General features: G+C 37.1%; 1 protein-coding gene across 10 annotated transcripts in view; it reads right to left on the bottom strand.

Moving 5' to 3' along the window:
• Positions 1-17,148, bottom strand: part of Dst (dystonin) — a 345,440-nt gene that overhangs the window by 255,885 nt on the left and 72,407 nt on the right. The gene's annotated exons all lie outside the window — the stretch shown is intronic.

Here is a 17,148-nt window from a genome sequence, read left to right as displayed (position 1 = left end):
CTAGAGGTTCAAAAAGCACTGCTGAAAACTGAGATGATGCTAACCACGTGGCAGGCAACAGGTAATACTGGGAATTACTATCCACAATTAAAGCACTTGAGCCAGGTATAAAGACTGAGCTAACACACACATACCACATTGTAGCAGCAAATCCTGTTATTGTTTTCTGACAGTAAAAACCTAAACCTTGTCTTTTAAATCTGATAAGCCAGATGAGTGTCATTCAAGAACCAGGGGAGGCTCTATAACACTAGACTGTCACTGGACCTCACAACAATGTGAGAAGAATTAAGGTGAACTTTCAGGTTTTTGGCTTTCTTCAAGAGAGCAATTTATAATCAGGGAAAAGATTAACCCTGAGAGGATTCTGTGATTTTCCACTTTCCATACGCGTTATTTCAAAAGGGAGTATGCCAGATTACACCACCTAATTTTCCTATTACAAGTCCCACAGTGAGACCGTTTCATTCCAGTCAGGGACGTCTAACACCAAGATTGATATTTAGGGCAAGGCTGCTGCTATGACAGCAAAACAGGGAAAGTTATCCCTGAAATCTTAACCAATTCCACTGGTTTTTCAGACTCTCCATTTATTATTATAAAGTTTTATAACATTCCTGTTTGAAAACCTGTCATTTGTACAGTAAGTTTTAAATGAACACATACATTTATACTGACCTTTTAAGTTCATCATAACTGAAAATATATAACAATACTGAATGCAAACAATGAATTTAGGGAGAAAAGAATATAAATATGTATATAAATATGTATAAAGAGAACAGATTATTATAACCTACACTCACTGTACTTCAACAAAATCCATTCAAAGCTAAATGCACTCAGTATCGCACAACAACAAATATTGATATTATATAAAGGCATATTTTGTATATAACAACAGAAAGGAAATTCTCTCCAGACAGCCTCAGAAGTTGTCAGGATCCAAACTTCTTAAAGGTGCCAGGTCTCAACTCCTGCCAGGCAGAACAAAGCAGGTAGTGCAACTTTCCTTTCCCAGTTCTGACAACATGAAAGTGGCATTAAGCTGAAACTACTAACCCATACAGCACATCAGTCCCACCAGCTTTGCGTTCCAGTCTTGGTCATTTCTCACAAGCTGCCCCATCATTCTGTGGTAAATCCGGGCAACAGTCTCCCAAACTCTCTTCGTACAAGCTCGGATGTGTCAGTCCTGCTAACTTTCTATGTAGAAAGGAAAACATGACTAGACACTCCCACTAGCAAGCTGAAAACTAGACAACACCCCCTTCTAAGCAAACATCAGCAAAGCCAGGCTCCTTTACTATTTTGTAGGGGATACTATGACAAACTAAATTTTATGTTATTTCTCCTTTTATTCTTAAGCTTATAAGAAATCACTTTAAAAAGAAAGTTTTAATTTTTTTTTTTTTTTGCCATGAGGCAAACCAATAGGATGTTGGATTTTATAGCTGAACTAACTCATCACATTCTCTCTTTTAACACCCCAGGCAGAATTCCCTTGCAATAAAAGACAACGCCCCAGCCCAACTTGTTTCACTGATCCCTGATATGTGTGCTATGAAAGTGATTTGGGAAGCTCACCTTTATGGGCTAAACATGGTTCAGGAAAAACCACTATCAAATATTTATGTATGGATACTTCATGGATAAGTTTTATCTTTTTTAATATTTATTTTTTTAGTTGTAGATGGACACAATACAATTTTTTTATTTTTTATTTTATTTTTATGTGGTGCTGAGGATCGGACCCAAGGCCTCACATGTGCTAGGCAAGCTGAGCCACAACTCCAGCCCCCATGGATAAGTTTTCATTTGAATCTTAAAACAATTCTGAGTTTGGTGGTATGGTGAAATTTAAAGCTGAGAAAACCAGAGTTTAGAATCATGAAGAGCCAGGCTCAGTGGTGTATACACCTATAATCCCAACTACTTGGGGGGCTGAGGCAGGAGGATACTGAATTCAAGGCAGCTCAGACAACATAGTGAGAACTATGGGAAGGTAGGAGGAGAGGGAGGAAGGGAGGGGGAGTGCTAAAACTGTACTGCCTAGATGAAATCTTAAATCTCATTCTAAAACCCATTTCTTCTCTATATCAAGCAATAGAGCCACTAATTGAATAATGTAAGAAAAAAACAGGAACCTGCAATTTGAGACCTTCACGTCTGGATGGGAATCAATATATGGAGAATGCCAAGACATGAGAACCCTTGTTCTGAACAAGCAAAAGACCAAGCATCTTTAGCATTCCTATGTTTATTTAAAACATCAGAAAAATAGAAACTATTTTCCTGCATAGAAACTATGCAAACAACAAATCCAAAACAACAAATAAAAATGATCATTATTTATTTAAAGCAAAAGGAAGACAGTAAATTTGATCATGCCAAGGGAAGACATCAAAAGCCTGCTAGATTAAGTTTCCAATATGCTTTGAAACATATAATGTCTAACCCTATCCTAAATAGAATAGATTGAAAAAATCATATTAGCTGCTGCTAAGAAATTCAAAGCACCTACTTAGTAAATATTCCTTCTCTCTCCTTTTCCAATTATCTTTATTTGTTCTATAGGCACTGCCTCCACTACAGAAAAGTCTCAGCCTGCCTATTTCTCAGGATTATAATAGCAAACACTTAAGAGCATTTAATATTTGCAGTTTTTATCCATCATATATATATACAACACATGTACACTGCACCCAGTTCTCATAATAACCCCACAAGACTATACCCATTTTTTGTGATAAAGAAACTGAGGTGCTCAGAGGTTAAACAACTTGCCAGGGATCACAAAGATACTAAGGGCAAGAGATGTCATTTCCAAAAGCATACTTAATATTCTAAGTTTGTACTGGATAACAAAATTCAAGCTTTAAAATAAATAAATAAATAGACAGAAAGGTAGATAGATAGACAGATATGAAAGTTGGCCAAATCATCTTGGCATGGATACAAAAAGATGTAATTGACCTTGTGTAGATCATTGACTGTAACAAGTAGAAGGAGAAGAACCACAGTGTCTTACTATAAGAGGTTACAGCAGAATTTAAGATAGGAAGATTTCTGAATTAATAAGACTCTGGTTTGGGCTGGGGATGTGGCTCAAGTGGTAGCATGCTCGCCTGGCATGCACAAGGCACTGGGTTCGATCCTCAGTACCACATAAAAATAAAATAAAGATATTGTGTCCACCTAAAGCTAAAAAATAAATTTATAAGAAAAGAATCTGGTTTGAATTTCATTTTATTTTTTTGCAATGCTGGGATCAAATTTTATTTTTATTATAATTTTTAAACTGACATAAAAATTACACATATTTGGGGGATACTGTGTGATGTTTCAATACATGTACACAATGTATAATGTTCAAATTAGGGTAAGCATATCTCCTCAAACATTTGGCATTTCTTTAAAATGAAAACATTCAAAATCCTTGCCAGGCACAGTGGCACATACCTGTAATTACAGCAGCTCAGGAGGCTGAAGCAGGAGGATTTCAAATTCAAAGACTCAGCAACTTAGTGACACCCTAAGCAACTTAGCAGAATTTAAGATAGGGAGATTTCTGAATTAGTAAGAATCTGGTGTGAATTTTATTTTATTTTATTTTTGCATTGCTGGGATCAAACCCAAGCAACTTAGTAAGACCCTGTCTCTAAATAAAAAAGATTATATAAAAGGGTTGAGGATATGGCTCAGTGGTTAAGCACCCCAGGGGTTCAATCCCCAATACCAAAACAAATTTTTTTTTAAGTTTAAATCCTTTATTCCACCTTCTTTGAAACATTTATATTATCGTTATCCAAAGCAGCCTTACTGTGCAATAGTGTGCTGTGACTTATATTTACTTAGCTGTAACTTAGTACCTATGACCAACTCTTCCATCTCTTTCCTTCCCTCCTACTCTTCCCAACATCTGAAAACTACTAATCCTCTCTCAACTTCTATGAGATCAACTGTTTTAGGTTCCATGTTTGAGTGAGATCATGTGTCCTGCTGTGCCTTATTTCACTTAACATACTACCTTCTTTCAGTTCCCTTCATGTTGTCACAAAAGATAGGATTTTGTCCCTTTTTACAGCTGAACTATATTTCAAAGTATACACATTTTCCATATCCATCTGTCAGCTGATGGACACTTAGGTTAATACCATTTCTTGGTGATAGTGAGACATGAATTTTAAAAGATCAAGCAACACTTTTAAAAGGTTCTATCTTGGGCTGGGGATGTGGCTCAAGCGGTAGTGCGCTCGCCTGGCATGCGTGCAGCCCAGGTTCGATCCTCAGCACCACATACAAGCAAAGATGTTGTGTCTGCTGAAAACTAAAAAAAATAAATAAATATTAAAAAAAATTCTAAAAAAAAAAAAAAAAGGTTCTATCTTGAAAGAGAGATCAAGAAAAGAAGCTGGCCACAGTAGCATATGCCTGTAATCCCAGAAATTTAGGAGGCTAAAACTGGAGGAACACAAGTTCAAGGCCAGCCTCAGCAACTTAGTGAGATCCTGTCTCAAAACCCCCCAAAAATGAAAAGGGGTGGGGATGTAGCTCAGTGGTAGAGTGCCCTGGGTTCAATCCTTAGTCCTGCAGGGATAGGAGAAGAAAATAAGAAGAATTGGTATTGTGTAGAAAAAAAATATGTGGGAGGGGGTCTAATTATTTTTCCACTCCTCATAATAATTCTGTAGTACAACACAGTAATTACTGCAAATGAACAACTATAAGACTTCTGCAGAAGGAAAAAAAAAATAACTGGAAAAGTAGGATCAGCATGAAGTCCAGTTCTTAAAACCAACAGACAATGCAGTTAACTGATGAAGCGGGAGCTAGTGAGAATGGATAGAGGGGCCACGCATGGCCACCCCACCCTGAACACCAATCCCACACCACCTGTGAGTTAGCACCCTTCATCCAGTCCTCACCTAACAACGTGGCCACACCTCCCTGGCCCACCTAACTCCACAGCCTCAGCCAACTTGACCTGTGACTGGAGGTTGCTGCTGTCCTGTGGAGGTAATGGGTATGAAAAAGGGGATTTCCATTCCCATTTCAATTGAAAAATCTTACCAAATATTCCCATAGAAAAATTGTTATGGTTTATGTCTATCAGTATTGAACTACAATTGATGTTCTTGTTCCAGGTAATCCAACTTTGCTCCACTGGTCTACGAGACTCACCTGTGTGGGATTACAGACATAAAAGAAGCTACACGACATCTTAACATAGCATTAAAAGGTTGGCTCTTTCTTATTACTGGTTTTATCAATTTAAATTCTCAATGTTGGTTTTTGTTTTATAACCACTATTTGTTAGTATTTAAATCTAAACAAAATTAATATTGATTTCCTGACCAGGGCATAATCAATCTAAGCCTCTGTGCTAGATACCAAGTATGGTTAAAAACCATACTTAAAAGGGAATTCTTGATATATTTAAACTACAGTCTTCATATAGAAGCTCTTTACATTTTCAAAAACCCCTAGTCACTCTGCTAAAAAAAAAAAACTAGAAGAAGCTTAAAGAAATTTCAAGATAAGCTTGAAACTAACAATGTATCTCAAACATACAGCTATAATAAAATCTCCAGATTCATACTACCTGACAATACATGAAGAAATTATACAACATTAGAAATTAGAAAAATTGTTAAACAGAATCATTAGAGGAAAATACATAAAAGCATGTTTTAAAAATAGTTGAGTAGGAAAACTGTTTCAAAACAAATTACCCCATTTAAAAAAATAAAAAACAATTGAACATATGAAGGCTAACAAGTTTGACAAACCCCTGATATAAAAGCAGATACTATAAACAAAGTTTTTATTTAAAAACTAACTGAAAGAAAATACCTAATACATAAATAACATACATCAGAAATATATACCAAATAGATGACTAAATCCTATTTTAAAAAAAGTAGAGTTCCCCCTAAACAAATGATATGAATACATAAGTCAGAGGAGACATGCAAATGACCAATAAATATATGAGGAATAATCAATCATCCTTCTTATCAAGAAAAGCAAATGATTTCATATTGGCATAAATATATAAGAATGATAACATCTAATGCAGAGAAATGGGTAGTTCCAAACTACCATAATGTGGATATAGAAAATGGCAAAGACTTTTCTAAGGGCAATATGACAGTATACATTATAAATAGAAAATGCATATACTTTCTGAACTACAATTCTACTTGTAAAAAAAGTAAGAAAATGCTTGTGTGTATACAAATAGCAGAGAAGGATATTTACTGTAACAAAATATTTGAAGCAAGTTAAATGTCTGTAAATAGGAAACGAGATGAATTACAATTCACTCACCCTACAGAATTTTAATAAAAGATCTGCACATAGTGACAGGAAAAAGATTTTCTAGACACATACTTAAGTGACAAAATAAAAACTAATAACTATATATAAAAGATGCATATCATGAGAAAGATCAGTTCCATAGAACCTGGAAGGAGAGGGCTTAGAATGGTATCACTCATATTTCATTTGGCATGTTTCTAGATTAAGTGATTCTTGTGCAAGGAGGATGTATCTGTGTATGATTATTAACAGTAACTGAGAGGGCAAGAGTGTTTTAAGTTCATTTATGTGTTTAGGTATTGAATACTCCACTAGACTCTTCTAGGAGATGGTGAAAAAGAACTAAGACCCAGGCCAGAGTGCCTCCATTCAGGGTGGAAGGAGTCAAGCATTCCAGGTGTGGCTAGGCTTGCTCTTTTGCTGATGGAAAGGGAAAGGGAGGGGAGAGGGGAAGGGCGAGAAGTGGTGAACAAAGGTGGAGGTACAACTGCTGACAACTTCCTTTGGGGGTGGGTGCCCAGCAGGGAAACAGAAATGATGATATTGCAGAAAATCTCTGAAAGGAGAATCAGTAACTAAGAACATATTCAAAAATTGCCCTAAGAGGGCTTCCTTATTCAGACTTTAATTGCCATAAAACCAAATGCAGTATGGTTTCACAGGCATTTGTCAAGGATCCAGAAGCATGCCAAGGGTAGAATGTGCAAGGTAAGCTGAGATGCAGAACAATGGTAAATCTCTCCCCACAAATGCTTTTTTGTGTCTCTCCTCTCTGCTACTCTCCCTATCAGCCAAATCAATGATCAGATCCCATGCTTTCCTGCCCTGTAGGTGCAGTTGCTGGGTGGGTAGGGACCAACAGTATTGGTGGCTGGGAACTAAGGTATATATTCTGCCTAAAAAGGAATTTACTGGTGTCTACTATCAGCACTGATCAAGAATTCAATATAAAACTCCCAGACTCTGTCTTTAATATGCCTTCTACCTGTGCATCTTAAAAAACTATGAACATGAAGATACTTCTAATTACCATTATACTGCTACAACATTTAAATACTAAATGTGATCTAATTTCTACTGATCTGCATCACTGTTATGGACAGAAAGTTTCTGAAACTCTTCATCTGTATTACACAAATTTTAAGGAATTGGACTTTTTTTCAAGTTCACAAAGCCAGCTTTTCTTTTCAGAATCAGAGATCTGGATAAAAACATATCCAAAGTCACACATATCACATAAATTGATGAAAATAAGTTATTAAATAAACATCATTTCTACATTATTGCTATGCAAGATAAACCTATTACATTTAAATACCTTAGAAAATTTGGGGTTTTAAAATCTTTAAATTTGAAAACTTCTATAATTACAATTACTACTTACATGTAAGAAAAATAGTTCACTTAAAATCCAAATTAGTACAAAAGTACTCAAAACTAGGACCTCTATCTGGGTGCTGTGGCACATACCTATAACCCCAGTGGCTTAGGAGGCTGAGGCAGGAGGATTGCAAGTTCAATGCCAGCCTCAACAACCCAGTGAAGCCCTAAGAAATTTAGTGAGACCCAGTTTCAAAATAAAAAGGGCTAGGGATGTGGCTCAGTAGTTGAGTGCCTCTGGGTTCAATCCTTGGTACCCAAAAAACAAGTAGGACCTCCAAGAGCTCAGATCAGATAAGAATATGAACAAATTATAGTGGATGCATATGGTAGCTCAAGTTTTTTTTAAACTATATGACTTTCTGATTTCTGAATAAATCCTATTTTCTCTTACTTTTATGCTATTTCCTGTCCCCAACCAATGACGTAACTTACAGTACCTACATCTAGTAAGTTCACTAAATAATTAACTACCTTTAAGACTTCAAAATATAAAGGAACCCACACACACCCCAAACACACCCATGGTTTTACTATCTATGCTGTGTCATTTGATAGACTAAGAAGACAGCTATGAGAAGGATAAAGAGCATGACTAAGGAGTTAGCAGGAAGACCAGGAATCTATACAAATAAGGCTGTAAACCTAGCATCAACACTGGCTACCACTTTTTTTTTTTTTTCTGGGTGAGTCTTTATTTCTTCCAATCTCCCATTGCCCCTTATCGAAACCAGCTAGTTTGGCTGTGCCGGCACTCAGCCCTTTTTGTATTTTATTTAGAGACAGGGTCTCACTGATTGCTTAGCACCTTGCTTTTGCTGAGGCTGGCTTTGAACTTGCAATCCTCCTTCCTTCCTCAGCCTCCTGAGCCACTGGGATTACAAGCATGCATCACTGAGCCCAGGTTGATATATATATATATATTTTTTTTTTTTTGGTACCAGAGATTAAACACAAGGGTGCTTTTTTTGAGCTACATTACTCAGCCCTCCAGCCCTATTTATTTATTTCTTGAGATAGGGTCTCACTAAGTTGCTTAAGAACTTGTTAAATTGCTGAAGCTGGCCTCAAAGTTGCTATCATCCTGCCTCAAACCCCTGTGTCAGTGGTATTATAGAACACTGGCTAGCACTTTCAGCTAGGGAAAACAACTTCCATTAATCAAGTTTCATCATGTGTGAAAAAGAGTCACCTTCTTCTTCAGGTACCTTATTAAAAATCTTTCACATAATATTACTTTACTATAAGCATTCAGTACAATACCATCATATAGCAAAATGGTCCTCACAAATACTACCAGTTTTCTAGTCGCTTTGATCAATAAGGAAACATGTTATCAAGTGCCTCCAAAAAATGCCAGTCACTAATCTATGTACTACAGAACTGCACATGATCTCACAATAATCCTACTACTGTATTAAACACTGTCTTTATTTTACCGATTAAACAACAAGTTAAAATAACCCAGCCCAGGTTTCTGTAATCCAGTAAGGGAGGAGCAATGCTAAGGTTTGACCCAGGTTCTGTAATGCCTTTTCTATTGTAAGCAATAAGGGTGTATCAGATCCTCACAGCCTCTAATATTAAGAAACTGGGAAAGGATATATGATATATGCTTTTGTTTCTTAGTATACCAATTCCAAAAAAAAAAAAAGAAAAAAAATGTCCTTGGCTGTTGAACCCTTAACTAAATTGCATAAATTCCTGTATATATAAATTAAATTCTGCTCAAGGTGAGAGTGTAAATCCATACAAGGACAAAAATAAGAATGTGGCAGTTCTGGCCTTTCACTGGTACCAGACTATTAGGTTTCTGCATAATGAAATGCTCTGATTCTGTTTACCCTGAATATAATCAAAGTCTTTCTAGATAAGTATTGACAGGTACCATGTCACCATGTCACCATGACTTACAGAATAAAACCAAACATACCTTAGTACTTGTTCTAATACTTGTTAACCAACTTCATTTTTCATGAAACACACTGACAGAATTCTTAGTCTTTTTGTACAGATGTGATCTCTCTTATTTTAACCAAGTGTTTTGAGACTACTTTCTCAGGTTGTGAGTCCACACTTCTCAGGACAATGTAAATTATAGGTATGATTCACAGGCATAACACTTTTCACTCCCATAATACAATGAAGCTAGTCTCCAAGTGAGTCAGCAGCAGGGATACAAGGGTGGGGAACACCAAAAACAACTACCCTGAGCCACTGGAAAAAATGTTGAGTCTGGACTTGCTGCCTAAGAAGTGGACTCCCACCCAGAGTCTCTTATTTGAATCTAGTTTACTGCTGGTACGGAGAACTGCTTTAGTTACAGGATCACCTTGTATGCCCCTATAGCCTCTGTCAGAAGACACACTCTAGATGACCCAACTGCATCCCATAAGTGCTCTGCCTGGGCCACCACCTCTGTACCACACCCATGAACAGAGACAGGCAAAAGGCACACTAGTTTTCTTGTCACTTTAATCAATCAGCAAACATGTATCAAGTGCCTCCAAAAACCTGCTAAAGTCACAGTGGCCTAGGTAGAACTGTACATCAACTGCCAGGGAACTTCTCCCCTTAGGAGTAAGGGTGGGGGAATCTCACCTGTTCAGTTAGGGACCCTTTCTACCAATCAAAGGTTACTCAAGACAGGAAATACAAAACAGATGGTGATAAAACACATCTGACTCCAAGGACAGAAGAGCTCCCAAGTTCACCATTGGACAATAACTCTTAGGGTTAATCATCTCCACACCTCAACTTCCTAGTGAACTCTTACTGCTTGAATTTCCAAAGGCAATTGCTGCATAAGTGGATCTTCTTCTTTATATTTCCAGACATTTTTAATATATATACCCCAGGTATATTTACTATCTACTATTAAAATAGTGGACCCAAACATTCAAATTCCATGACCACTCCTACCTATTTCCTTCTATTCCTAAAGGAGAAGGGGAAGGAGGGAGGGAGGGAGGGAGGGAAGGAAGGAAAGAAGGAAGGAAGGGAGGGAGGGAGGGAGGGAGGGAGGGAGGGAAGGAAGGGAGAGGGAGGGAGGGAGGGAGGGTAGGTGGATCAGTATTTTTATTTCCACACTTTTTATTAAAGAGTGGATATATTACCTAATGAAAATCAGGGGTAGGAGAGCAAAGAAGAAAGAGTGAATAATAATGTGCAAATAACAAAAGATGCATATGAGGAACTTTTGCTAATAGATAAATCTGTGTGACAAAATATAGGCACCAGTCACGCACAGGGCACACACCTGTAATCACACCAACTTGCAAGGCTGAGGCAAAAGAATTATAAGTTTAAGACCAACCTCAGAAAATTAGCAAGACCCTGTCTCAAAAAACAAAAAGGGCTCAGTGGTAAAGGGCCCCTGGGTTCAAACCTCAGTACCCCCAACAAAAAAGGCACCATAGGATAGTGTTGATGAAGGTTCCATTGATATGACCTTTTAGGAATTTGTCAATGCTGACCAAAAGTTTTTAAAATATTTATAACATTCATATGTTCTATACATATAAACCTTCACATCTGTATAGGACTTAATATGTTCTAGGCCCCATTCTAAGCATTTCACATAGTTGACAATGAAGTATTGTTATTTCTACTTTACAGATAAGGAAATTGAGGCTAAATAATCTGTTCAAGATTGAACAAAACTAGTAACTGGAGAACCTGAACTCAAACCCAGGCAGTTGGCCCTAGAATATATGCTCTTAACCCCTGAGGCTCTGGAATTGAATCTGAAGAAGATACAAAATTCAAACTAAAGTTTATATAGAAAACACATATTTCAATATTAAAAACAACTGTTGCCTGATATTTATTAGGTACTGTTTGTTATTAGCTACTAATAGAAAATGTGAAATAATATAAATATACAAAATAGAAAAATAATCAAGTGGGCTGGGGATGTGGCTCAAGCGGTAGCGCGCTCGCCTGGCATGCATGCGGCCCGGGTTCGATCCTCAGCACCACATACAAACAAAGATGTTGTGTCTGCCGAAAACTAAAAAATAAATGTTAAAATTCTCTCTCTCTCTCTCTCTCTCTCTCTCTCTTTAAAAAAAAATCAAGTCAGTTGTACAGACATTAAGAAGAAGGGCTATACATTTGCTAAATAAATACTGATAAAGAAGTTTGGTATCATGGAAAAAGCTTATTTCAGAATAATAGGGGGAAAATACTTCAAAACTCTTAATAGGAAGAAAATGTATACAGAAATTTGCCAAAATGGTATCAGTAATTAAATCTAGGTAGTGAGATTATCGGTGATTTTTATTTTCACCTTTTTTCTTCAAGGAATACATACATAATTTTCTTAAAATGGAGGTGGGTGTTGTATCACAGATGTTCTTGAGATATATTTAAGAACTTTTCAATTTGTATGGTACTTTTTAAAAAATGTTCTATAACCGGAGGCAGTGGCACACACCCAGAACCCTACTGGCTCAAGAAGCTGAGGTAGGAGGATCACAAGTTCAAAGCCAGCTTCAGCAACTTAGCGAGGCCTTGAGCAACTTAGTGAGACCGTGTGGTTAAATTTTAAAAACGGGTGGAGGGTAGGGGATAGACCCTGAGAATGTGGCCCCAAGCAGTGGTTAAGTACACCTGAGTTCAATCCCTGGTACAAAAAAAATAAGTCTTATACCTTCCTGATGACTAATGGGGAATCTTGAAATGTGGAGTTAACACTGAAATCTCAGTCTCAAAGAGCCATTTAAAATGGTAAGGGATTTTTCTGGAGAGACAGATTCCTGGGTTCCCTCAGAGAACAGGGCACCACCATGTGGTCCCTTAGCTGCAGATTAACTGAGCATTCAGAAACCTCTACCTATCTACTGAAATGACATTTATAAAATAAAATTTATTTCAATAATGAAGTGCTTTCAAGGCCTCTAAGGCCAAACATGTGCCTTAGGGATATGTTTCAGAACAAATCTATCCCTCACACCCCCACAAAAAAAAAAAAAAGGTTGAATAGTTCTAGAAGCTTGAACTTCAAGCATCACCTGACACCTAGTGACTAAAAAACTCAGAGCAAATCATTAAAAAATACACAAACCCAGTCTATATGTGTTGTGTACATATCTCTATAGTTAATAATGGCTTGAATTACATCTCCTATGAAGCACAGATATACTTGTTTACAGTTATCACTAACCTAATAAAACAGGTCTGATTATCCAGTGATAGTAATGGCACAGTAGTAACAGCCAGTGAAATGACAAAATGTGGTCTGGGACAAACAACACAGTAGTGCTTTCAACAGAACTTTCCATTTACATGAACCACTTGGAAATTCACTTAACACCCCTGATAATGAAATTTTCTATTCCAAAAGAAATAGAACTTTTAATTTCCTTTAGCAATAAGAACGTGAAAGAAACTAAAGTATTAAATAGAGACATATACTACTCCAACTGATCTTTGGTGGAAGTACATAAAATTATATATAAAGTAAAACTTTTCAAAGGAAATCAACTGCAAGGTGCAGTGGCACACACCTACAATCCCAGAAACTAGGCGGACTGAAATGGGAAGATCACAAGTTAGAGGCCCGCTGAGTGAGACCCATGGCAACTTAGTAAGACCCTATCTCAAAATTTTAAAAAAATTAAGAGGACTGGGGATGTAGCTCAGTGGTAAAGCACACTAGGTTCAATTATTGGGACCAAAAAAAAAAAAAGAATATATAATTTATTTGTAGATGTTGGCCTTTGAAAAGTGTAAACAAAATACACTGACAACTCAATAGTGAAGGCAGATTTTTGTCTGACTTTGTACAATTTTTCTACAAAATTTTATTTTTGCACATGGGGTCTGATTCTTTTTTAAAAATTATGAGCTCTAAACTTGCTTTACCATGTCATCTACCACAGGGTCTTGGGAGTAAATATGTTCCAGTGACTCAGAATACATACTATAACCTTTATCACTGGATTTTGCTCAACTGGAAGCTCATGAACATTTATTATCAAAATATACATAAAATCTGAGACTGCTAAGTAACAATCATCTAAAGATATGGTCCCTGAGAAAGTCCAAGAGCTATGTAAACACAGCCACCAAAATTTTTTTTAAAAAGTTATGTATGTTAAATTATAGCTTAAACAAATTTAAATTTGAATTTAAAAAAAAAAAAAAAAAACTTTGAGCCAGGAATATTTGAGTCTGGTAGAAGAAATGACTTCATAGTTCCAAAATAAATTTCTAAAACCTAAAAATATTTCCTCAGAGCCAAAACTAGCTATGTTGAAGTATTTAAATCAAAACATATGTTCTTTATTTCATAAGTAAGCCCTGAATAATTTCAGTCTGTTACAATTTATTCAAAGGATAAGTACTTTTCAGAACTATAAAAGGATGAGATAGGAAACAGGATTATCCTGTAAAAATAATTAAATTATCCTGTCTCACCAGTTTATAGTAATACCAAGTAATGCCCATTTTTATCCACTCCCAAGGACTAGCCCCAGGACTAGAGAAAATACAAAAAGAAAATCATGGTATAAATAAAAGTAGGGCTGGGAATATACCTCAGTAGTAGAGCACTTGCCTAGCATGGTCAAGGCCGGTGGTTCAATGCCCAGTAGTGCACCAAAAAAAAAAAAAAAAGAATATTATTTATAGTTTTGCTTTATATATAGCATTTAAAATCTAATGGAGGAGGTAAAGCAAAAGATAAGACAGCTTCAATATGGGAAACCTGTCAATGACATACAGAAGAGTGACCAGTGCACCCCTGAGTACCTGGGACAGACTTATAGGCATATGGGAGGAGTGGTACACTCTAGGGACAAGCATGATGCTGGAAAGGCAAACTAGAATAAAATCACACTTCTTTCCAAAGGTGGCAGATTAACTCACATAATCACCCAACTTTATATTCCCATATACTGTGTGTGAGGTTGACACTTAAAGATGAAGAAACTGAGGTTCCAAAAAACAGGAGCCACTTAACCCCATGCCACCTATCCGGTAACCAGGACTTGAACACAGATCTTTGGATCACTAAATCCTTTACCAAACACTTAACAGAAAAGAGATTGACTTCAATGATATAAAGCTTATGAAGGCAAAAATTCTGCTTGACCTATAGCAAGGATAATATGATAATATTTTGAAATTTATTCATATATCCTCTTTTGCCTTCTGGCAAAAAAAAATTGAAATTATAGAAGTGCTTTAAAAAGATGGCAGTGATCATTTCTGATTTGCAAAACAGAATTATTCATCAAGAATATATAGTTTTGCTATATAGTTTTGCTATTTATACTGTTGCCTGAAGTGAATTTTCCAAAATACTTCATTCCTGTCTCCCCTTACTGCCTCCTTTTAATCAGGGACCCAACCTACCTCTTCTCCTCTAGAATAGAAAAGATACCCCTTCCAGCTATGACAGCAGAGCCACAGTGCTAGCTTAAAGAAGCTTATGAAACAGCCATATGAGGGAGGAAGAAGAGGTAGTCCAGAGACTTGAACCCTGCAAGCTGGTGTATTCAGCGAGTGAGGAACAAAGTGGAAGGCAGAAGGGGTGCCTGAGGCTACTCCCTATTTGAAACCCTGAGAAGGAGGCTACCCTTGGTTTCCCTTGGTACAGACTAGACAGAATTAACTCTGAGAATGGCTGGAACACCTACCAAAGGGACCTCACAGGAAGAGGGGGCTCACCAGCCAGAGCTGAGGTGAAGTCAAGTCAATGCAGGACATGTCTGAAGGGGCCCCAGGGTCAATGGGTTCTGACTGGAGAATCACTGGCCCCCAGAGTGCCATAAAAGGAGTATAAGTCACCCAGATTGCAGAAGTACTAAAAGGCAGCAGAAAGACACTGGTAGGGATGATGAGTACCTTGTTTTATGGAGAAAGGCAAGGTTGCAGAAGTCACATTTCCATCTAAACAATCAGAGAAAAAGAGAAGGAGGCAAGTCTACCTGTAAGTATCACACATTTTTATGCAAGAGACAGAACAACAATCAGAGACCAATTCATATCAGACTACATTTTAAAAGGAAATTCTAATCCTATTTAAATTTAAAACAGATTTTCTGTTTTAAAGTACATGTTCTCTACTAATCAGAAGGTAGAATTCATAAAGATTTCCAAATCCACTGGAAAATCAAAAGAAAAATCTGGCAATGCAGAGGACATGCTAATTGTGAACTGAATCTTTCCAACCCACTACATAGGGCAGTAAGATTGGTTTTCTACAAATACACAGTCAGTCTTCTCTCAGGAGATATTAACAAGATGAAGGTTCTGCAGCAACATATGTGACAAGGTTAAACCAATGTCTCACAGCAAGCTTCATCTCATCACAGAAAGGCTGATATATTCATTCACACTATTTCAATCCTAAAACAAAGGGACAAAAATATTTACAAGAAAAAAATATACATATATATCAGAGGATACTTTTAGAAAAACAGAACTTCCAACAATGCAACTTTGAACTACTGAGAAACGGTGACAGATGGCCCTATTATGTATGTTCCTAAATGGGATTGTTCCTTTTCAGGAAAGACTTTGAGAATCGAAGTTAAAACAGTGACAGTCTGTACAAAGAAGTGTGTCATCTGCCAGTAAACATCAGATGTCCCTAGAAACCCAAGTGATTATAATACTTTAGGAAAGAGTGGCTCCATGTCTCATGTGAAGACAAACGTACAACCCAACATGCCCAAGAGCAGCTCGGCATCACAACACTCCTTACTGCAATCTCTAAGCATCTTTTGTTTAAAGTGCAGCATACGTGGCCCAAGTTCTGGGAAACCACGCAGCTCTTCTCTAATGCACAGTGCATTAGAAATAGGAATGCTGATTTTGAGGGGGGGACATGGTTGATTGGAATGAAAGCACACTTCTCCAGCCTTACACTCAGCCACATGTGGCCAAATGACAAAGCTCTGGTCCATGGAATAAAAGCAGAAGCATTACATGGCAACTTCCAAAAGCTTTCTTTGAAAAATGACTGTGTGCAGCCCTGACCCTTTCTTCCCTCATCATCCTTTCTACCTTCTGGGAGGCAGACCTCAGGGATGGGGCTCAAGTCATCCTGGCCACAGGTAGAGCTTAAAGCTGTGGCAACAAGTTAAGGAGCTTATTTATGTCACTGATGATAGTGACTATAACCATACCGTCCATCTCTGGGAGACCTTGTGCTGGACTTCTGTTATATAGGAAAAGCAAACATTCTCTTTAAACCACTATTGTTTTAATTTGCTAAATATTATTATTATTAGGAAATTCTAATCCTATTTTCCAACAAACCTGCTACTAAAAGCTCTCGACATAGAAATTTTTCTAGGAGCAGAAAGATACCAGTTACAAAGCATAATGTAAAAAAAATTTCTAAAATCAGGCCAACACAACTGTAGCAAAAACTACAACTTTTCCCCATGCACATGAATTCTTCTCTCTCAAAGAAGTAGATTCCCTAAT

Source organism: Callospermophilus lateralis, chromosome 6 (assembly GCF_048772815.1).
Source record: "Callospermophilus lateralis isolate mCalLat2 chromosome 6, mCalLat2.hap1, whole genome shotgun sequence".
Lineage (NCBI taxonomy): Eukaryota > Metazoa > Chordata > Mammalia > Rodentia > Sciuridae > Callospermophilus > Callospermophilus lateralis.
The sequence above is the reverse complement of the archived record's forward strand: the minus strand, read 5'-3'. Positions and strand labels throughout refer to the sequence as shown.